This window comes from Marmota monax, unplaced genomic scaffold (assembly GCF_021218885.2).
Source record: "Marmota monax isolate L192 unplaced genomic scaffold, Marmota_monax_Labrador192_F-V1.1 WCK01_AAM20220418_F8-fsc00076, whole genome shotgun sequence".
Classification (NCBI taxonomy): Eukaryota; Metazoa; Chordata; class Mammalia; order Rodentia; family Sciuridae; genus Marmota; species Marmota monax.
Genome location: NW_026692843.1, coordinates 479652 through 502695, shown reverse-complemented (window position 1 = coordinate 502695; position 23044 = coordinate 479652). Strand labels below are relative to the sequence as shown.

Sequence of the window (23044 nt, the reverse complement as noted above, 5' to 3'; positions counted from 1 at the left end):
AGTTCAATCCCCAGTGCCAAAAAAAAAGAAAACAAACAATAAAGTAAGTTAACTAGAACCAAAACTGGTTTGAAAAAACAAACCAACAAAACTGATAAATCAAATACTTGGGAATTAATCTAACAAAAGAGTTGAAAGACCTACACAATGAAAACTACAAAACACCAAAGAAAGACAATGAAGACCTTAGAAGATGGAAAAATCTCCCATGTTCTTGGAAAGAAAAAATTAATATTGTCAAAATGGCCATACTACCAAAAGCGTTATATAGATTTAATGCAAGTCCAATTAAAATCCCAATAACATTCCTCATAGAAATAGAAAAAGCAATCATTTGGAAAAATAAGAGACCCAGAATAGCCAAAGCAATCCTTAGCAAGAAGAGCAAAGCAGGATGCATCATAACACAAGACCTTAAACTATACTACAGAGCTATGGTAACAAAAACAGCATGGTATCGGCATTAAAATAGACAAGTAGACCACTGGTACAGAATAGAAGACACAGAAACAAAATCCACATAAATACAGTTATCTCATACTAGACAAAGGCATCAAAAACATACATTGGTGAAAAGATAGCCTCTTCAACAAATGGTGCTAGGAAAACTGGAAGTCCATATGCAGCAAAATGAAATTAAACCACTCTCTCTCACCATGCACAAAACTCAACTCAAAGTGGACCAAGGACCTAGGAATTAGACCAAGAGACCCTGAACCTAATAGAAGAAAAAGATCCTGACTTCCTTAACCAGACTCCTAAAGCACAAGAAATCAAATCAAGAATGTATGGGATGTAATCACGCTAAAAAGCTTCTTCTCAGCAAAGGAAACAATCAATAATGTGAAAAGAGAGCCCACAGAGTGGGAGAACATCTTTACTATATACACATCAGATAGAGCACTAATTTACAGGATATATAAAGAACTCAAAAACTCAGCATCAAAAAATAAATAACCCAATCAATAAATGGGCTAGTGAACTGAACAGACACTTCTCAGAAGATATACAACTGATAAACAAATATATGAAAAAATGTTCAAATTCTCTAATTAGAGAAATGCAAATCAAAACGATTTCATCTTACTCCAGTCGGAATGGCAATTATCAAGAATACAAGCAACAGTAAGTCTTTGCAAGAATGTGGGAAAAAGGTACATTCATACATTGCTGGTGGCACTGCAAAGTGCTGCAACTCTATGGAAAGCAGTAAGGAGATTCCTCAGAAAACTTGGAATGGAACCACCATTTAACCCAGCTATCCCACTCCTCGGTTTACATCCAAAGGACTTAAAACCAGCATGCTGTAGTGACACAGCCATATCAGTGTTCATAGCAGCTCAATTCACAATAGCTAAACTGTGGAAACAACCTAGATGCCCTTCAACAGGGGAATGGATAAAGAAACTGTGGTATATATACACAACGGAATATTACTCAGCATTAAAAGAGAATAAAATTATGGCATCTGCAGGTAAATAAATGGAGTTAGAGAATATTACGCTAAGCGAAGTAAGCCAATTCCCAAAAAAAAAAGGCCAATGTTCTGATAAGTGGATGCTAATCCATAATGGGGGGAGAGGTGGAGGAACTTTGAGTGGGCAAAGAGGAGGGAGGGAGGGAAGAATTGGGGGTATGGGAACAGGAAAAATGGTGAAGTAAAATAAACATCATTATCCTAGGTACAAGAGTAATATACATATTGTGTACATATGGTGCAACTCTACATCGTGTACAACCAGAGAAATGAAAAGTTGTCCTCTATTTGTGTACAATGAATCAAAATGCATTCTGCTGTCATGTATAACTAATTGAACAAATAAAAATAAATAAATAATTTTTTAAAAAAATGTATGAATCTACAGCTATGTGGACCAAGTGAAAAAGAGAGCAAAAGCCAGTATTAGGAGTTAGGCACAGTGGTGCACACCTGTAATTCCAGCAACTCAGGAGGGGGAGCAGGAGGATGGCAAGTTTGAGGCCAGACTCAGCAACTTAATAAGACTCTCAGCAACTTAGTGATAGACTGACTCAAAATAAAAAAAAACAAGAATTGGGATGTAGCACAGTGGTAAAACACCCCTGGGTTAAATCCCCAGCACCCCCGCCACACACACACACACACACACACACACACACACACACACACACAAAGCTATAGTCTAAAAACTATAAAACTTCCAGAAGAAAATACATAATAGGGCTGGGATTGTGGCTCAACAGTAGAACGCTTGCCTAGCACGTGCAAGGCCCTGGGTTCGATCCTCAGCACCACATAAAAATAAATAAATAAGGGTATTGTCTACAACTAAATAAATGTTTAAAAAAAAAAAATATATATATATATATATATATATATATCTTCATGGCCTCTGGGATAGACAAAGATTTCTTAGATAAGATATAAAAAGCCTAAACCACCTAACTGATGCATTGAATTTAATCAAAATTTAAAATGTCTGCTCTTAGCCACTTGCCTGTAATCCCAGTGGCTCAGGAGGCTAAGGCAGGAGGATCATGAGTTCAAAGCCAGCCTCAGCAATTCAGCGAGGTGCTAAGCAATTCAGTGAGACCCTGCCTCTAATAAAATACAAAATAGTGCTAGGAATGGCTCGGTGGTTAAGTGCCCCTGGGTTCAATCCCCAGTACCCAACCTCCCCCTAAAAAAGTCTGCTCTTCCATTGAGTCGCAAGTTTTCAATTCTGCAAATATTTCAACAAAATTGATACAGATGCATTAAAATAGGCTGGAAATCATAATCCAGAGCTTATATATCCTTTTAATGTATGTTCACAAACACGTATGTCCAAATGCTCATTTATCTATTACCTTTCTTCAAAAGAATAGATCTCTTGGGGGCTGGGGTTGTGGCTCAGTGGTTGAGCACTTGCCTAGCATGTGTGAGGCACTGTTTGATTCTCAGCACCACATATAAATAAATAAAATAAAGGTCCATCGACAAATAAAAAATATTTTAAAAAAAGAATAGATCTCCCAAACCATAATTATTTTGTAAATAGTAAATGTGCTGCTCAGTTTAAGTTTTTACAGGTGTTCCCACATTTGGCATGATGGGTGATGCATTAATCTCCAGCAACTGGGATTAAAAAAACATAAAAACAAGCCACAAAATGGGATCCAGGACAGGCAGGTAATTATTACAATTCAGTAAGGCAGACAATCAAACAGGAAAATAGGCAAAAGACTCAACAGGTATTTGAACGAAGAAGACACACAAATAGTAAATAAGCATCAAAAAAAGGGATGTTCATCATCATTAGTCTACAAGTTATTACCAAAAAAAAAAAAAAAACTATGAGATACTACAATGTACTTACTAGAATGGCTGAAACAAAGACAAAAAAATGTGACAATACCAAATGTTATCAAAAATGTGGAACAAATGAGCTCTCATACATTCCTGGTGGGAATGTACAACTCTGGAAATCAGTTTAGCAGCAGTTTCTTATAATGTTAAACAAATCCTTATAATACAGCACAGCAATTCCCTTCCTAGGTATTTTTGTTCATGTAAACTTTTAGAGCATTATTCGTAATTGGCAAAATCCAGAAACAACCCAAATGTCCTTTAACTGGTGAGTAAATAATTAACAATGGTATATTCAGTACAATGGAATACAACTTAGCAATACAAAGGAATTAACTATTAATATATAAAACAGATGAGTCTCAAACGTATTTTGCTAAGTTAAAGAAGTCAGGAGAACAGATCCCTGGGTAGAAGAAGTTCATTCCAGAAGGTAATTCTGGAGGTGGGAGAGCTGATCTACATCTTAATTGTGGTGAGATACAAGACTATGAATGTCTTAAAACTATTAAGCCTAAATACCACATTTGCATGACCTTAATCACATGCAGAGTAAAAAGAGGCTGGTGAAATAGCTCAATAGGTAGAGTGCATGCCTTGCAGGGTTCAATCCCCAGCACCACAAAAGAAAAAAAAAAAAAAAAACCCTACAGTGATGGAAAGCAGATCAGAATTGCTCGGACTTGGAACAGAGGGAAGAATTGACAACAAAGGACAGGAGGAAAATATTATTTTCTTTTTTTGATTGCTAATGATTATGCATCTGTATGTAAATGCCAAAACTCACAGAACTAGACCCATTTTAAAAATGGGTAAAATTGATTGTTTATAAATTTTAAAATTTATATTTATATTTATAAAATTTATATTATAAATCAATAATCCTGAGTTTAAATTTAAAAAAAATACACACTTACCAGAACAAATAAAACTATACAGACTGATAACAAAATGTCATTAAAGATGTAGAACATCCAGTTTATACCCTGCAGATGGGAATGTAAAATGGTACAACCACTTTAGAAAAAGTTTTCTCAATAAAACCAAACATATACCTATCCTATAATCCAGTCATTCTATTCCTACCTGTTTACCCAAGAGAAAGAAAAACATATGCACACAAAGACTGACAAAAGTTTAGAGTGACTATTCATAAATCCTAAACTAGAAATAACCCAGAATGTGCATCAACAGGTGAACAGATAAATAAAATGAGTAATATCTATGTAATTGAAGACTGCTCTACAGTAAAAAGGAATTACTGGGCTGGGGATATGGCTCAAGTGGTAGGTAGCGTGCTCGCCTGGCATGCGTGGGGCGCTGGGTTCCATCCTCAGCATCATCCCTAGTCCTTTTTCACTTTTGAGACAGGGTCTTGCTAAATTGCTGAGTCTGGCTTTAAAACTCCTGACCCTCCTTCCTCAGCTTCCTTGGTTTCTGGAGTTACAGTGATATACATGGCTAAACTGTACATTTTAAATAGACAGCTGTATATAACTTCAAAAAGCAGCAATAAAAAAATCCAGAAGAAATAAAAACTCATTTCATTGATAAATGACTACAAGTAACTTTTCAAAAGCTTCTGCTTGTCAAAAACTTGATAAGTGAAATCAAAGTAAAAAATATTTGCTACTTATTTATCACAATGTGCTCATCTCCCTAACATATAAAGAGTTTACAAAAAATGGTCAAAGAAAATATATCAAAAGTATGATAGGAAAAAAAATGAGTAAAAGACTTGAACAGACAATGCCTTTAAAAATGGCCTTTGGGCTGGGGATGTGGCCCAAGCGGCCTGGCATGCAAGGGACGCTGGGTTCGATCCTCAGTACCACATAAAAATAAAATAAAGATGTTGTGTCCACCGAAAACTGAAAAATAAATATTAAAAAAATTCTCTCTCTCTCTCTTAAAAAAAAAAAAAAATGACCTTTAGGGCTTGGGTTGTGGCTCAGTGGTAGAGCTCTTGCCTAGCATGCATGAGGCACTGGGTTTGATTCCCAGCAACACATAAAAATAAAAACAAATAAAATAAAGGTATTGGGTCCATCTACAACTAAAAAAACACTTTCTTAAAAAATGGCCTTTAAATATACAAAAAGATGTTTAACACCATGCATAAGAGAAATCTAAAAAAAAAAAAAAAACAAAAAAACCCCAGAAATGTGGCATTACCACTAACATTACAAAAAGAAGCAAGGGGACTTCCTATACTTCCTCACAGAAGAGTATGACACCATTCATGAACACTTTGGGGGGAAAAAACAAAAACATTCTGAATCCAATCCTCTAAATCCAACTCTACTATATAGGAAACACAGAAGGCAGTGAAATCAGAGCATGAGAAACTACACCACAGGGATTCAAATGATAAAAATCTATCCTATCAGAAATTTCTTAGGACAACTAGTTTCTTCAATATTAAATGAAAAAGCAATAGGAGAGGCCGGGCACAGGGCACATCCTGTAATCCCAGTGGCTCAGGACACAGAGGCAGCAAGATTGTGAGTTCAAAGCCAGCCTCAGCAATTTAGCAAGGTGCTAAGCAACTCGGTGAAACCCTGTCTCTAATAAAATACAAAATAGGGCTGGGGATGTGGCTCAGTTGGTCAAGTGCCCCTGAGTTCAATACCCAGTATCTCACCCCCCCCAAAAAAAAAAAAAAACAGCAGTAAGGAAGAAAGGAACTGGTCAGACCCTACAAACCAGAAAAAGACTTTGAAAGAAGATTAAACCTATTATAAAATATGTACCTTATTTAAATCCTATTTAAGAAATGTGGGGAATTTGAATAATGTCTAATGATATTAAAAAAAGATATTTATGTGGTGATAATGGTATTATTGCTGTTATAAAATGGGTTATCATTTAGAGATGTCTATTGATACAGAGACAAAATGTGTCTGGGATTTGCTTCCAAATAATTGTGGAGATGGGAACAAATGGAGAAGGAAGCCTAGGCTGAGGGCTGTTTGGGCTAAATGATGATGCATGAGGACAATTTATATTACTCTTGTCTACTTTTTGTGGATGTTCACAATTCTCCACAATAGTAAAGTTTAGAAATATCTAAACCTGTGGTGCATGTCTATAATCCCAGCAACTCTGGATGCTGAGGCAGGGGAATCACAATTTCAAGGCTAGCCTCAGCAATTTAGCAAGATCCTAAGCAACTTAGCGAGCCCCTGCCTTAAAATAAAAATTAAAATTAAAAAAAATGGGCTGGGTTTGATCCCCAGTACAAAAGTAATAATAATAATAAAAATAAAAACTTTCTAAAACAAGAAATATCTAGGGCTGGGATTATAGCTCGGCAGCAGAGCACTCAGCAGAGCACTCGTTCGAGGTGCCCAGTTCAACCCTCAGCACCCTGTAAAAATAAAAAAACAAAATAAAGGTATTATGTCCAACTACAACTAAAAAATATCTCCCCCAAAAAAGAAAGAAATATTTACTATACAACCAGAGACATGAAAAATTATGCTCTGTATGTGTAATATGAATTGAAATGCATTCTGCTGTCATGTATAACAAATTAGAATTTTAAAAAGTTTAAAAAAATACATTAAAAAAAGAAATATCTGAACTACATAGAAATATGATTTTCATTTACCACACGGGCAAAAATTCCGAAGTCTGGGATGGGGTTGTGGCTCAGTGGTAAAGCATTTGCCTAGCATGTGTGAGGCCTTGGGTTCGATCCCCAGGCACCACATAAACTAAATAAACAAAATAAAGCATTTTGTCCATCTACAACTAAAAATATTTTTTAAAAAATTCTAAAGTCTTGGGCTGCGGATGTGGCTCAAGCGGTAGCGCGCTCGCCTGGCATATGTGCGGCCCGGGTTCAATCCTCAGCACCACATACAAACAAAGATGTTGTGTCCGCCGAAAACTAAAAAATAAATATTAAAAAAATTCTAAAAAAAAAAAAAGGAACTAAGATTTTCACAGCAAACAAAAAAGAACAAACACAAAACAGAAGGAAAACCTCTGTACAATGTATCTGAATTACTACAAACTACAAACTCATGATCTTTCAGAGTACAACAGTAATAAAAAAAAAAATCACCACTTTTCAATCCCAGTTTATTCATTAATTTAAGCAAAAATCTTTAATAAACACTATAACCACCAGATGAGACACTGTTAGGGAACAGAATATTATTAAAGCCTTAAAGTCCCACCCCAGTTTTCTTACTGAAGTATTAAAGAGGAAAATGCATCTTTACAATGGAAAAGCTTTTGGAACCCTACCACCTTTACTAAACAATTTAGAATCAAATCTACCTAAAAGGTACGTCCTAATAGATAATACTTCTCTCTCAGTAGAATACACCTTATGTGATTCCCTTGATAGGAAATACCCAGAATGGGCAAACCCTTGAGGATAGAAAGTAGATTAATGGCTGTCTAGGGATGGGGGATAAGAGGGAAATGAGCTGACTAGGGATGGAAGGTCCAAGGGTGATAAAAATATTCTAAAATTGATTGTAGTGCAAATACACTAGAAACCACTGAATTCTGCACTTTAAATGGGTGAATTAAATAATGTGAACAATTTCTCAATAAAGCTATTTTTTAAAAAATGAAACAACTGTAATTGTCTTTATTCTAAAGAATATCAGGAATCCTAATGGACGCTTCGTCTTCCAGACCTCTCTGTATGTTGGAATGTCTCAGGGAGACTGTGGACCTCTTTCTATTTACATTGTCACTCAGTGAGCTCACTTAGTTTCACAGGTCTAAAGAGTGAGGATTTCAAATTGGTACCTCCAGCCCTGAATACTCTGTTGACCAGATAATTCTGTTGTTCAGCCAAAGTTAAGAAGCATTATTTCAATAGGACCCCATCCTACTCAAAGTAAAAGCCAAAGCCTTATAAACGCTATAGGCGTCACTTCCCAGCTCACCCCATCCCACCCCCATCCCATCCCCACCCGGTTGCTCACTCATCTGGCTACTGGAGCACCAAACAAGATGCCCCATTCAGGAACTTTTAACTCAACTATGGCTCTTTAATGAAGCATTCCCTAAGACCTTATCTAAAATTGGAAATCTTCCAAACTGACCTGCCTCTTCCCACCTCCCCTCTCCTTCCTGCTTACTCTTCTCCTTAGCATTTGTCAATAAGTAACAACTGATATACTTCGCCATTTATTTGCCTGTTTCTCCACACTGGAATACAAGCTCCATGAGAGCAAGAATTTTTTTCTTTTAAATGTTATTCATGTCTATTTCTCTAATACCTAAAACAGCAGCTGGCACATGGAAGACACTCAAAAACTATTTGCTGAATGAAGTATTAAATAAGCCCATAATTACTACATCAAATATTGATGCTTTCAGATAGAAAGTTACTTTTTCCTCATCATATAAAAAATCACTTAGCAGATTTAACTGGTTTATTTAGCTAACAGAAGGAGAAAAGTTCCAATACTGTATTTCTGTTTGCATTTATATTCCTAGGAAAGCCAGCATATGGCAGGAATAATTAAAATTAGATTATTAACCCCTGAATTTGTCCTTCAGCTTTACTTAGGCTCTTAGGTGTAGGGATATCTTACAAGAGTCATAAATTAAGATATACACAAGTTAACACTTTACCAGTCAGGATCCAGGAAGTAAAACAAAAAACAAACCAAAAAAAAATCAAAAAGAGAGAAATAAAAGAAAAGGAAAAACTGAATTCTGCACAGTGAGACATTCTTAGGCCTACAGGACTTCATATTGTTTGTTAGATGCCGAGTGGACCTAGTCCCGTTGCCCCAAAATCTGGGGAAAAAAAAAAAAAGCTGAGAAGATAGTCATTCCCTCCTTATCCATAGGGATTAGGTGGATGCTAAAGTCCCTTATATAAAATTACATAGTATTTGCACATAACTTATGTACATCCTCCCTGTACTATAAAGCATACCCAGGATATTTATAGTATAATATTTAATACAACATAAGTGCTATGTAAAGAGTTGTGACTATATTGTTTGTTAGGGAATAATGACAAGAAAAAAGTCTCTCTACATGTTTAGTAAAAATGCAATTTTTTTCCTCGAATATTTTTTAACTGTGGTTGGTTGAATCTGTGAAAAGAAAATGGATTATACAAACATCAAGGATCAAGGCACACTGGTACAGCCTATAATTCCAGCAACTCAGGAGGCTGTGGTAGGAAGACGGCAAGTTCAAGGCCATCCTCATCAACTTAGTGAGACTGTCTCAAAATAAAAAATAAAAAGGACTGAGGATGTAGCTCAGTGGTAAAGCACTCTTGGGTTCCATCTCCAGTACCAAAAAAAAAAAAAAAGATCAAATCTCTGTGGTGTTTTGGCCCCCTCATCTCCCTACACACAAACACCTCAGGGCCCTGGCACCCTAACCACCACCTGCCCTCTATGGAAGCAAGTGGCAGAGGAGAGGAAAGAATTAGATATCTTCCAAGTCTTCAGAGAGAACACAGGAGTCATAAGGTGGTGTTCACCCAAAAACAGAGGTGGAGGCCTCCAAGAAAAATCACTCACTAAGATCAAAGTCCCCAGAAGGAGGAGAGACTGGCATCTCATCCTCCATTTCAGTGTCTAAATATTGGGTAGATTGAGTGACTGCCTGCCTATTTGAACAGGGGAACAAGGAGAATGGATGGGAAGTAGAAGGATACAGAAAAAGGGCACTACTTATGCAGTCTATAAGACATCATACGGCATCAGAGGAAGTGAGTTTTCAGCGGGATTAGGGGGAAATGCAAAAGCACTTATACTTGAGCAGTCTTGCCATTATCAAAAAATCTGCAGAGCAAAAAGATCCTCACCCAAACTCACCCACACTCCACATTCACAGGAATAGACAAGTGGTGTGTGGGTTGGAAAAGGTTTAGCTACAGAGAATTTCATACCCAGGAACTATGTGCAGTAGGGAGTCTCCTGGCAAGAGTTCACCAAAAACGTCAGTGTGGTTGTTCACCAGTGGATATCAATGGCCTGCCATCGTTAATCAAGAGACCTTTAGACCCAACAAAGTTTCATATCTCAGCTGGGTGTGACGGCACATATCTATAATTCCAGCGACTTGGGAGGCTGAGGCAGGAGGATGACTAGTCTGAGACCAAGCTGGGCAATTGAGTGAGACCATCTCAAAAAATAAAATGGTCTGAGGACCATCTCAGAGGTAGAATGCTCCTGAGATCAATCCCTAGTACGTGTCCACACACACACACACACACACACACACAAATAAAGGAGGTGGAGGGATTAGGAGAAACTGGTAAGAAATACTTGCCTTTTTCCATTTCTCTTCTGAGTAATTCCTGTCCAAGTAGATGTCTTAAGAGAAAAGAGGCATCCTAGAGCATACCACAATCCCCCCTTCCCCAAGTGCTGCCGCAGCCAGACCCTGAGTAAGGGAGGAAAGGAGTTCTAAACTGAATATGAGATTGAAGGTTTAAACTAGAATAGACTGGAGCTTTTAATAGCTGTAAATGATAGAAAAGCTATCATTTACCCATGATGTCATGAAGCAGAGGGAGGAGGGAGAAGAAGATCCTACAAAGCACAGTTGAAAGCAGTGAATGGTGAAAGTTAAAACTGTCTTTTTGTTTGCACCAGTTTTGGACTGCTCAGTACCTCGATGACACACGAATGGGAAGGAACACATGCCGTGGGAATTCTCAAGAGTGATTTACTGTACTGCGTAATAACTACGCTAGAAGCTCTCTGAAACTGCTCAACTCTACTGTCTGTTCTTCAAGAAGAGGTTAAATGAATCCAGAATCTAGAACTCAATGGTTAAAAACTATAAAAAACATACGATGCCTAAAGATTTAGTAAAACTCTAACTTTTGGGAGAATAAAGAGCTATCAGATGGACAAGTCTGACAGAGCTGCATTTGGGAATAATATTTTATTCTAAACCATATTCAATTAAAAATCCTAAATGACTCTAATTCTCTTACACTGAACAAAAATTTCAGTTCAAAGAAAGTTTAACATAAAAATCCCCCAAAACAGTATCTTTCTGAAGCAAAGCTATTCAACTAGTCAAAAAGGCTATTCTAAAATAAACAGTAAACAAATGTTTGCTTAAATATCTTCTAGGAATTACAAATGCACATTGTACGAACAAGGAAAAAATATTACTTCAACAGTTTTACTACTCATTAATTTTAAGATACTGGGAAAGGCGGGAAACATTTTACATTTTCAGAGGGCCTTTTTCCTTAAAAATACTTGCTAAAGCTTTTTAAAAAGTGACTTTGCTTCAGCAAATACCAATGTGAACTTTATTTTCACATAAAAACATCCCATATGTATGTTTTTAAAATTATATAAACATTATAGACAAGCACTGGAAGCTACCAAAAGCCCCTGCTCCATGAAGTTCTTTCTGACGCCATGTCAGTAAGTTTCTAAAGGATGGGTATTCACAAATGGTCAAAAAAAATCTCTAAAACTAAATTTTAATATTTATATTCTGAATCCACTTATTGCAGACCTGAAATTAGGCTTAAAAAAATCTTGAAATTTAAAAATTACATTTTAATATTACCAAAAGTACACTGCTCAAGCATGTTTTAAAAAATTTGTGTATTACCTCAGCTCACAGTTCTGGCACAAGGGAGAAGTACTTAAGGCAGTTACTGTTATAGTATTCAAAATTTTCTATCTACTAAATTAGATAATTTTTTATCTAATAAAAACAAAATGTAGCTATTGTCACATCTGAATAATTAGTACATTCTATTGACAAAACTATCTTCCTCATTCTTTTTTTTTTCCTTAAACATCTTTTTAGTTGTAGATGGACACAATATCTTTATTTTTATGTGGAGCTGAGGATCGAACCCTGTGCCTCACATGTGAGAGGCAGACGCTCTACCACTTGGCTACAGCCCCAGCCCCAATCTCCCTCATTCTTAAATGACAGGCTTATTTATACAAAAATAAGAGTAACTAACATTAAGCAAAAAACATCAATGTAAAAATTCAACTTAAATTATGCTTATAAATTCTGCTTAAATTTCACTCTGGGTTACAAATTATACAGGCAAATAAACTGTGGGATTTGGAGTATGACTATGAATAACAATTAAAAACTTTCAGGCTCAGGCAATAATGTCAATTTTTAAAAAGCTCTAGCAAGTATTTTTAAGGAAAAAGGCCCTCTGAAAATGTAAAATGTTTCCGCCTTTCCCAAGTATCTTCCTGGGAATCTTCAATAACATTACATCCCAGAGATTATCAACCAGCATTTGAATAATGCCCACAATGACTTTTTAAAGAAAAAACCCAATGCTATTCTTAACAACCTTAAATGCTTCTAAAAAGGTCCTTCCGGCTTATGAACTCATGGCAGTTTCCTCACAATTGTATACTTATCCTGTTCCACTGTCTTTCCTAGTTTAAGACAAACTCAAATTTACTATCACCTCTTTCTACTTTCTTACATCGCTAAATCTGGAAAGAAAAAAAGACAAAAACCTGCTCCCCACCCCCACACCCCAACTAAAACAAAACTACAAATTAACAAGATAAAGTGAGATGAAAGCAACACGTTTGTCACATCTTAGTGATGCAGAAGTTTTCCTCTGCTTAGCCCAAAAGACAAATCCACAGCCATATACCTTGATGCAGTTTACTCTCAAGAGAAACCTGTCAATGGATACGTTGTCCATTTTATAGCACTATAAAATAAATTAACTGCCATTCTGCCAAATTTAATACTCCTGTTTAAGTGTATCAGTAGTCTAAAACGTAATGTCTCTTAGGAAGATTTTGACCAGATCAGGTATATTCACACAAACTTATTTGCGGAAATATTTTTTGCCTCAAATGTGTCAATATGAAAAAAACTGAAGTATGAAAAGTAACAGGTATCTTAGGATAAGTCTTAATATTTCTGAAATAATGGTTCAAGTTCTTCAGATTCCAAAGGAAAATAGTTTTACAAAATTGTGAATTTTTTTTTCTCCGAAGTTTTTCTCTGAATCACATACCACTCACCCAAATTTTGCAGCAAATTCTTTTAATGGCATTAAACACAGAAAGTATGTGCGCTGGGTACTCGGCGGGAAATAATGCAGATCGCTCAGTAGTTCCAAGATGAAAGACAATGGTAGAAACCTCAGAGTGTGCTACTTGTTCCAGTCATTAAACACACAGGAAATAAGATTTTCTTGTTAGAAAACTAATTTGCAAAGGGCAGTGACTTACTTAAGGCAAAGAAAATCTTATTAAAGCAAACAGCCATCAACAGCAAAGTAAAGAAACCAGTTATTACAGAGGACTCGAAGGCGAAAATGGCACAAACTGCCTGAACAAGGGCTCCTTAAACCTGCTCTTGGACCTGCCCCCAACAGAGCAATCGAGTTTGGGAACTGCCACCCGCCCTCGACGCTCGGCCGGGCGGCGCAGCCCACCTAGAACCCACAAAGGCTGCCAACACCTGGAGAGCAGAGCAGGACCGCTTTCGTTAAGACACCACTTTCCCCTCGGCTCGTCCACCCGGAGGTCAATAGAAAGCATCGGAAACAAACCACAAACCCCGCGGGGCCGCCCGTCGGCGGCGGCGGCTGCTGCAGGCTGGCGTCAAAGCCCCCAGACCCGGCTCCGGGTCGCCTCCCTGGTCCCACCTGCGTGACCTTGGGCAAACCAGTCGGTTCTCCCACTGGCCGTCTGCACCCCTGCAGCGCGAGGGCAAGTCACCCCGCCTGCGCGACGCCCGCCGGGGCGACCCCGAAGGGAAGGCGCAGTCGATGCCCGGATGAGGATGCCCAGCGCCGTCGGCCGGGCGCGACCTGGAGCCGCGCCACTCGACAGGCGCCGCCGCCGGGAATCCCCGGACAGCTGCCGGGCGCTGCTCGGAGACAGGGAGGGAGGGGCCGCCGCGCTTCCCGGCGAGGGCACCGAAGGCTCCGCGGCCCCCGCCCTGCCCGCCCGCCCGGCGCCGCCCGCAGCCCGCGCGCAGGTGAGCCGGCCCCGCGGCCTCGTCAGGTGCACGGCGCGCGGGAGGGGGCGCGGCCCGGCGCTCACCGGCCCGGCAGCCCCGCGGCGGTCGCCCGGCCGCCTCCCGCTCGCCGCCGCCTCGCTCCGCATCCGGCCTCGTCTCCCTCCTCGCCCGCCCCGGCGCGGCCGCGCTCCACACGCCCCACCTTACCGCGGCCTTGGCCCGGAGCACCCGCGCCGCCGCGGCCCCGGTTCCTACAGGCACCCAGAGGCCGGCAGCGGCGCCCACGACGGCCCGCCCGCGCACTGCGCACGCGCGGCCGCGTCGCCTTAGCCCCCAGACGGCGGCTGAGATTCCGGAGCGGGCACTCCCAGTGCGCGAGAACTCCAAGTCCCGGCAGGCCCCGCGCGCGCCCAGCGGCCTGGCGAGCCGGGCGTCGGACGTCTTCCTGGTTCCAGGGCGCGTTCCGGGGCGCGCCGGGGCGGGGCGCGCGCGGAGTGCGGGCCCCTGCGCCGCCGTGCATCCTGGGATGCGTAGTTCTCAAGGACCTCGAGGCTAGGCTTGGAGGTGGAACTCCGGGTTCTCTGATGTCATCGCCCGGAGCTGCGAGGCGCAAGGATCTTTAAAATGAAGCTTCGTTCGCTTGCAGATAAATTTGTTTGCAAACCGTCTCACAGTCGGTACGGAAGGCATTAATTCACAGACTGCAGTGTGATTTGGAGAAAAGTGCTTTCTACCTCTGAGCACAATTTTTCGCTCTTAACCACTTCTTTCTCCTTTAGAAATGCACCTCCACCTCCTAATTAGAATGCTGTTAATAGTATAGGTGGCTACGCGAAACTTAAAGAATTAGTCGAAATTCTTTAAGGGCGGATGTCTTCTCAAATGTTTATAACATATTTGTTGAGCACCTACCATGTGCCAGGTACCGTTCTCAGGGATCCTGCGGTAGGTAAGGGGAGCTAGTCCAGAAGCCAGCAAGATCATTAAAGATTTTAATGCGGTGAAGAGCCGGACAAACTGCAAAGGTAGTGTCAGAAAGGGTGGTCAGGGAAAAATCTCTGAGGAAGTGATATTTGAGCCAAAATCTGAAGAATGAGAATCTTTCAAAGATACTAAGAGTTAGAGAAGAATTACATACTATAATTTTCTCGGTACATAGCACACACTAGACTCTGAATAATTTTGTGTTTGTTTCTTCTCCGTGCACAACCTTAGATCACATTCTTCTCCCTCCAAATGTTTTTTCAAAACCTTTCAGAACATCCTTTCTATGTGAAGATGGTGCAGGAGACAATGTCCTGAGGTAGGACATACCGTTCTCAGAGTTGGATAAACTGACGAAGGTGAGCACACCTTGCAAACTGCATGGAATGTTCCAGTGCTGGCTCTCAGATTTCCTCCTCAGCTGCCTTTCCTCCCAGGTGATTATTCTGTCGTCTTCCCAGAAATCTTTTTACCCATGCAACCTTAATGACACTTGTCGCTCCTTGGGGCCTCATTTCCTCATCTGAATAATGGTTGAAAGGGTTTGGCCTCACCAGAGTCTATGAGCAGACTGTTTTCTTTGATCCACACAATGAGTTTGTGTTGGTTTAACTAAATGTGTGGCTGATATTTAAAAATAAGAGTTTTCACGTAAAAATCCAGATGTCACCTGATTCCTCCAGGCATTTGAACTGGGTGGGCTTTCCTGGCTTGAAGATCTGGAAGAAGTCTCTAGCTTTTTAGCTCTAGAATCCTAGAAGATTCCAGATGGGATATTTGAGACATACTTAACAGATTTTTTTAATCTGAAAACCCTAACCCTGAAATCAGACCACTGAGGCAGAGAGCCTCCAACTCCCTCTGGATGCAGAGGGAATCATTCTCCTAATTGTTTCTACCATTTGACATCATCAACTGAGAAGTATAATATTGCTCCTTTGCTCTTTTTTTTGTATAAGAAACCCCAAATAGGGGCTGGGGATGTGGCTCAAGAGGTAGCGCGCTCGCCTGGCATGCTTGCGGCCCAGGTTCGATCCTCAGCACCACATACAAACAAAGATGTTGTGTCCGCTGAAAATTAAAAAAATAAATATTTAAAAAAAAAAAAAGAAACCCCAAATATAGCCTAGCAGCTCAAGAGGCTGAGGCAGATGGAGGTGAGTTCAAAGCCAACCTCAGCAAAACTGAGGTGCTAAGCAACTCAGTGAGACCCTATCTCTAAATACAGTACAAAACAGGGCTGGGGATGTGGCTCAGTGGCTGAATACTCCTGAATTCAATCCCTAGTACTACCCCTTCAAAAAAAGAAACCCCAAATATTGTTTGACTTTCAGCACCAAATCTGTATACAATGAGGGAAGCCAGAGAAATGACTCCGTTTGCCCAAAACCACACAGCAAGGTAATCCCAGGGCTGCTTTGAGGCAGAACTTGACAGCTCCTGATCAGCCAGTAAGTACAGAGACTGAGGAAAGGAAGAAGAAGGAAACAAACAACAACAACAAAAAAGCTGTCTCTGCTTTTCTTCATCTTTTTTTTTTTTTGGATGGAGAGGTTTTTGTTACATAACAGTGCTTTCAGTGTTACTTAAAAGAAAGAAATGTGGAATATTTCCCTGTTGAAATTACAGTCTGAAAGCAAACCAAGAAACTAAAGACACAACGAAGGCACTGAGGCAGGATGGAATATTCCATCGATCTTTGTTATCAGAAGGAAAAGGACAAACTCTGAATTCAAGGACCAGCAGTTTACCTTTAGAACATCACTGTCATTGTCATCATGGTGCTTTGCACATATAAAGTACTTGAGTGTTTCACTAGAAAACATCTCTTCATCCCTTTCCTCATGCTTAGCATGGGCCCTGGGTCCTCCCTAAAGACATCAGCCCCTTTAAGAAGGCATTTACTTTATACAAAATTTCAGGGAAGGTCACTGAGCTCTGGCTGCCTCTCTAACACAGTATTTGACTTCCCCACTCCTGTGCACATATTGTATCTCATTTCTCCACTTTATTTTTACATATGTATGTATAATATATATCTTACATATTTTATATATATATATATATATATATATATATATATATAATTTCATTTATCTTGTTTATTTTCTGCTTGTCCTAGAATGTAGTCTCCACGTGGACAGAGATCTTCTCTGTTCTAGTCAAACCTTAATGCCTCAAACAGGTACATCTGCTGAACGATGAATGCCACAAACTCGCTTTATGGATGGAGTTAAACAGGAGGAACAATTCCAGAAGTCAAGCCCTTACAAGAAATCAGAACTAAAATAAACAAGAATAAACATGAACAGTACGCTCTCTGAACCCAGCTTTGTTCTTTTGTGTCCCCTCCAAAAATGGAGTAGCAGAGAGTTAAAAATAAGCTCTTCCCTATTTTTTAGTGTAAAATGGAACCAGACCCTGCGGGGGTCAGAGCGTTGCTTCTGTGACTGGAGCCAGGAGGCTTCCCGACCACCAACAACCTAGTGACAGGGAGGACGGTCCTAGGTTAATTACCCAGGGCAGGCCAAGTTAAGGGACCTGCTCAGACTACAGATGAGATGACTGGAGTGTCCTACGGCCAGTTCTTACTTCCCAGAGCTGACCACAGTCCTCCTTCAGGAAAGAACATGAAGGACTGCCCATATTTCTTGCTTACAGATGTCAAGAATAGGATTTCTGAAGGGCTGGCTCTGAGAAGTCTGCAGGGTGGCTGGGTCTGGCCTGAGCTCCAAACCCACAAAAGGAAAAAAGTGGGAGTTGGGGGAGGTGATGCCTCCAAGACTTGTGGAGGGCAGAACCAGGTCTTTCTGACCCTCAGATCATCCAGCAATAAGAAGCCTAACCCTAAACATCTGGACAAATGTGATAGTAAATGTCCTGGTAGTATTGGGGTCCTGAAGCTCCCCAGAAGTCCTATGATCTGTGTTGTGCTGACCACATATGGCATTCTGGGATACTGGTAAACCCTAAAATTGAGGAGCAGGATTACCCACTATCATCCAAACACGTACACTCTTGCACCCATGTGTCATTCGGACTTGAAGAGCAAGGTTTTCTGAAGTCAAGGCTATCATCCAGAGCCCCAGCTAGGTGGCTAATTGCTGTGTTGAACTGCAGAACATTCTAGAAGCTGAGGGAGACTGGGGATGAGCCCATCTTGGCTTCACAAGCTCCTTGGCCTATGGAAAGAGGAGCTCACACCCTGCCCTGACCTGTCCTGCTCCTTTAGTCAAAGGCCACTGGCTTCTTTCTTCTATCTCCATTCGCCAGAGGAGGTTATTGATGTTCCACAACAAGAACAAATGCCCCCAGAGTCCCTAAAGGCTGGCTGCAACCTGTGCTTTGACCCCCCCAAGGAAGAAAAGCACAGAATCACAGCTTCCGGGGCCACCGTGGGCTCCGACCCAGGGTATTTCATTGGGCTCTAACATTTCTTCATCTGTAAAGTAGATGACAATAGCTCCTGCTTCTCAGCCTGGCCAGGTAAAACGGCAGCAGTTAGTGCTTAGCTCAGTTCCTGAGCCTGCCTTGCCAAGGCTGGCTGAGGCAGTAGGAAAGTTCTAGATTCACACCTCCCCCACAGTGCTGGGGATTGAACCCAAGGCCTTGTGCATGTGAAGCAAGCACTCTACCAACTGAGCTCTATCCCCAGCCCTAGGACTTATTTGATTGATTACGTATCAGGATGACTGAGATGGGATTACAGTGTAGGATCTTGGGGAATTTAACATGGGTGGGTCTGATGTTGGGGAAGGAGAAGAGCCTGCCTTGGAGGGACCCAAGATGCCAGGGCAGGACTGTGATGGTTTCAATCCTCCCTGGCTCCCTCAGAAACACTTCGCTTTCACCTAAAGGCTCCCCGGACTCCAGTACTGAAAAGTAAATACATAAATAAAAATAAAAGCTCCAGGTTGCTCCCCTCCCCCACAACTGCCCCACCCCCACCCCAACAGCAGAGGCAGCTCTAAAAATAGCTTGCCTCCACCGACCCCCTGGCGTGTAAATACATCTTTGTTCAGGCTGGCATTTAATAACTGTACTTTATGGTGAAACAAAAGCTGTAATCAGAGCCCAACAATGGAAGCTGCAGTCAGCACAGAACAACACTCAGAATTCCCAGGGTGATCTCCCATCTGCAGCTGTGAGAACCAGAAGTTGGCAGCATGATTCCATTCACAATTATTCACCAGTCCACTGTGGCTCCTTTCGACCACAGCTTTCTTGCCCTCTTAGCAGGCTCTTGAGGGGTGAGCAGAGATGCCAAGCCTGGGCCCCCACCCAGAGCAGGTGTACAGCTCTGCAAGGGCTGGCTCTGAGAAGTCTGCAGGGTGGCTGGGGACAAAGCCAGGCTGCCCCGTGCTGGAGACTGCAGCAGGCAGCTCTGCACCAGCACTTAATGCAAGACTTCCTTCAGGTAAAAGAGTGCCTTGCACCTGCTTCCTCCTGGGACCCTGCAGATGCACATTCCAGGACCAGGTCCCAGCTGCCTTGTGCACCAGGCCCTGCAGCTTGGAGAAGCAAGGTGTTCAAGAGAGATCATGCTAGGGGCCTGAAGCCCTGCTGGGCAGTCGTCACTGGGGATGCTTTACAAGAGTTCACTCAGAATCCCTGCTCTCAGGAACTGGCTTCTATTTTTCTTCTTCTTTTTGTTTTGAGACTTAACTTAAAGTCTTAAAAGTCTACAACTCTGTGTGCATGTGTGTGTGATGCTGAGGGTTGAACCCAGGGATCTATACTGAGCTACATTTCCAGTCCTTTCTGGGCTTTTTTTTTTTTTTTTTTTTTTTTATGGTGCTGGGAATTGAACCCAGGGCCTTGTGCATGCTAAGCAATCACTCTACCAACTGAGCTATATCCCCAGCCCCTCCTTTCTGTTTTGAGACAGGGCCTCACTAAATTTCTGGGACTGGCCTGCAACATGTGATCCTTTTGCCCCAGTCTCCCAGGTAGCTGGGTTTATAGGCATGTGTCACCATGCCCAGCTTAAAGTCCTCAAATTTTAAGTATAAAGCTCAATAAACTGTGTATCCACCACTCAGAGCAAGATATATTTTTAACACCTCACAAGATTCCTATGCCAACCAAAGTTCACCCTGTTCTGATTTCTATCATCCTAAGTTAGTTTTGCCTGTTCTGGAACTTCCTATAATAACATAGTAGGTTATATACTTTTGGGGTCCTAACTTCTTTTATTCAACATTATATCTGTGAAACGGATCTAGGTCAGTGTGTGTTGTATTGTAGGTAATATTCCATTGTGTAAAAAAAGCACAATTGATCTGCTTTCCCGTGGGTGGATGTTGGAGTTTCCGGTGAGGGGCTGTTATGAATAAAGTTGCTTGGAGCATTCTGTGGACCACTTTGGTGGATGTTGGTATTCTTTTCCCTTGCATATCAAGTGGTGTTCCTGGGTCACAGGATAAGAGTACACTTAACTTTATAAACATACTGCTGCCCGGAGTGCTACACCAATTCCACTCCCCCCAGCAGAGAGTTCCAGGGGCTCTGTCTTCTCACCAAACTTTCACTCTAGCCCTTCTGATGGACATGTAATGGAATCTCATTGCAGCATCTGTTCAAAAGCTCTTCGGTTGATTCTAATGCACAGCCAGGGCTGAGGGTCCAGGATCTTATCCACCTTGGTTGGTAGATAAGGAAACTGAAGCTAAGAGGAAGAAAGAGCCCAAGTCAAGCACAGGGCTCCCCACTCCAGGTCCAGGCTCTTCCCATGAACTTCCCCTGGGTGCTTGCTTGGGATTTAGGCCTCCTTGTCAGAATGAGAATAGGGCTGGGCTGGCAGCTAGGTGGGCCTACCATGTCTGCCCACTGCCAGGCTGAAGGAATTGGTGAAGCGCCTCAGGCTGGCTCCGGAGAGGCTGGAGTGCTCTGTAGCTCTATGACCCGAGGGGCAGAGGAAGCTTCAAGCTGTTCTTAGTCCCTGAAGAAGCCAGGGACTAAGGCCCTGTCCAGAAAAGCCACCTCCCTTGTGAATTCTCAGTGCAGTCCTGCTGTGTTCCCCTCTTCCAGTCACACGAAAAGTAACCTGCTCACCTCCTGAGACTCCTTCCTGTCCTCTGGCCCCATATCCACCAAATGCCAGGTGCTGCCACTCCTGCCTCCGAGCAGGGAAGCAGCCTTCCATGGCTCCCAGTTGCCTCAGGTAAGATCTGAACTCCTTGGCACAACCTTGCCCTGGCCTCAGAGCCTTCTTAGGCTCCTCCAGTGGCCGGGGGTTCTCACATCCAGACCACTCTAGCCCTTAGTGTGTGAAGATAGCTTTACTGAGTGTCATTGAGATGCAGTAACATGTAAAGAGCACAATTTGATAAGTTTGACCTATGAATACACCTGTGAAGACATCACCGGAAGATAAGGAACATTTCACCCCCAAAGTGTCCTTCCTCTACCCTTTTATCATTCTTTCCTCCTGCCTCTCCCAACCCAACTGTCAGCACTGGCCTGTTTTCTGTTACTATAGATTCATTTGCATTTTCTGGAATTTTGTATAAATGGAGTTGCATAGTTAGTGCTCTTCTGTGTGTGGCTTCTTTTGGTAAGCCTATTTTTGAGACCCATCCATGTGGTGTTTATCAATCATTTAGTCTTTTTCACTACTGAGTACTATTCCACTGTATGGGTAAACCACGATTTATTTTTCCATTCACCTGTTGATGGACATTCAGGTCATTTCCTCTCATCTTTTTTCCTGTGGCTTCCTCTGCCCAGAATGGCTTTTCCCTTCATCCCTAATCTCTCATGAATAAAAATCTGTCTGCTATTCAAAATTGATCATTTTCTGAGTTTTCAGGGGGTAGTGGCCTCTTTCCTCTGTGACCCCACTGCTCCCCACCTTTAACTCAGGTGTGTCTGTAACCTATGATAGAGGATCCTGATTTCCTCACAGTGGCAGCCGTGTCTTGACTAGAGCCTCAGCCCTGAGTGCAAGGCCCAGGAGGCATGGTGGCCTGTGTCCTGGAGCTTTCTTTCCTTTACTGGACAAATGGTCCCTCTGCTGACCTCAGGCTGTGAAGACGGGCTTGGTCTGTGGTAAGTGCTCAGCGAGAAGCTTTGATGGTGGTGTCTGCCCATCCTGGTCCGTCGTCCCTGCCTCCTGACAAGGAGCGACTTCCTCTGGAAGCTCTCCTGCTTGTCCCCAAGTGCCCTGCTGTCCTCCGTCCCGGTGCCCACATGCCGCTGCCAGACTGTTTGTTTTGGATGCAGGAGGCTGGCCAGGGAGTGGCGGGCCTGCCCATGCGGTTCCTGAAACAAGAGTGTCTCACTGAGTCATTGCTGGGAGAAGCCAGCGCCGAGCATCCACAGGGACACGTCCAGGCAGAGCCACAGGACAGAGGACGGGAGACAGGCCCAGGGCGTGGACTTCATCCTGGGACAGTGGAGAGGGATATTGAGGGACTCTAAGAGAAAGACAGGACAGAATTGGGGGCCGGGGGCACAGGGGTCGAGGAGGCCTCTGGACCTGGGCTTCTCTCTGGATGTAAAAGGCCCACCTACCTTCCAGCCAGACTGCCCTTTGCCCAGTCCAGGTGTCCAGCAACACCAGGCCCCCGAGCACCCTGGGCACTCCGTCTCACTGCAACATCCCTGCCTTTAAGCCTGGGTTGGCTTTACCTCCTCCAGAAAGCCTTCTCTGGCCCCAAGCACGTGATCATCTCTCCCTACCCACCAAACCCAGGCCTTTCCACATACCCAGGGGACAGAACTACTTGGAACTTGTTGCCCTATGCAGCTGATTCTTTTATTTATTTATTTATTTATTTATTTATCGGTAAC

At 42.2% G+C, this 23044-nt stretch overlaps 1 protein-coding gene, 1 long non-coding RNA gene and 1 other non-coding gene across 6 annotated transcripts in view; 2 read left to right on the top strand and 1 right to left on the bottom strand.

The window, feature by feature from the left end:
- The window catches only part of Plekha1 (pleckstrin homology domain containing A1), a 61318-nt gene extending 46713 nt beyond the window's left edge, over positions 1 to 14605 (bottom strand). For 3 of the 4 annotated variants that reach the window (XM_046448826.2, XM_046448827.2, XM_046448825.2), the window contains exon 1: positions 14474 to 14605. The gene's annotated coding sequence lies outside the window, so the exon portion shown is untranslated. Of the gene's footprint in view, positions 1 to 13949; positions 13973 to 14473 lie in introns of those variants that run through there. The other variant, XM_058580723.1, reaches the window with a different exon arrangement.
- Positions 5269 to 5340, top strand: Trnaa-agc (transfer RNA alanine (anticodon AGC)). The gene has a single exon. It is a non-coding gene; the product is annotated as a tRNA-Ala (tRNA).
- A 208-nt stretch (positions 14606 to 14813) lies between the features above and the next one.
- Positions 14814 to 17575, top strand: LOC124095638 (uncharacterized). Its single transcript, XR_006852548.2, has 3 exons — positions 14814 to 14943; positions 15525 to 15687; positions 17436 to 17575. It is a non-coding gene; the product is annotated as an uncharacterized LOC124095638 (long non-coding RNA).
- The last annotated feature ends 5469 nt before the right edge of the window (positions 17576 to 23044 follow it).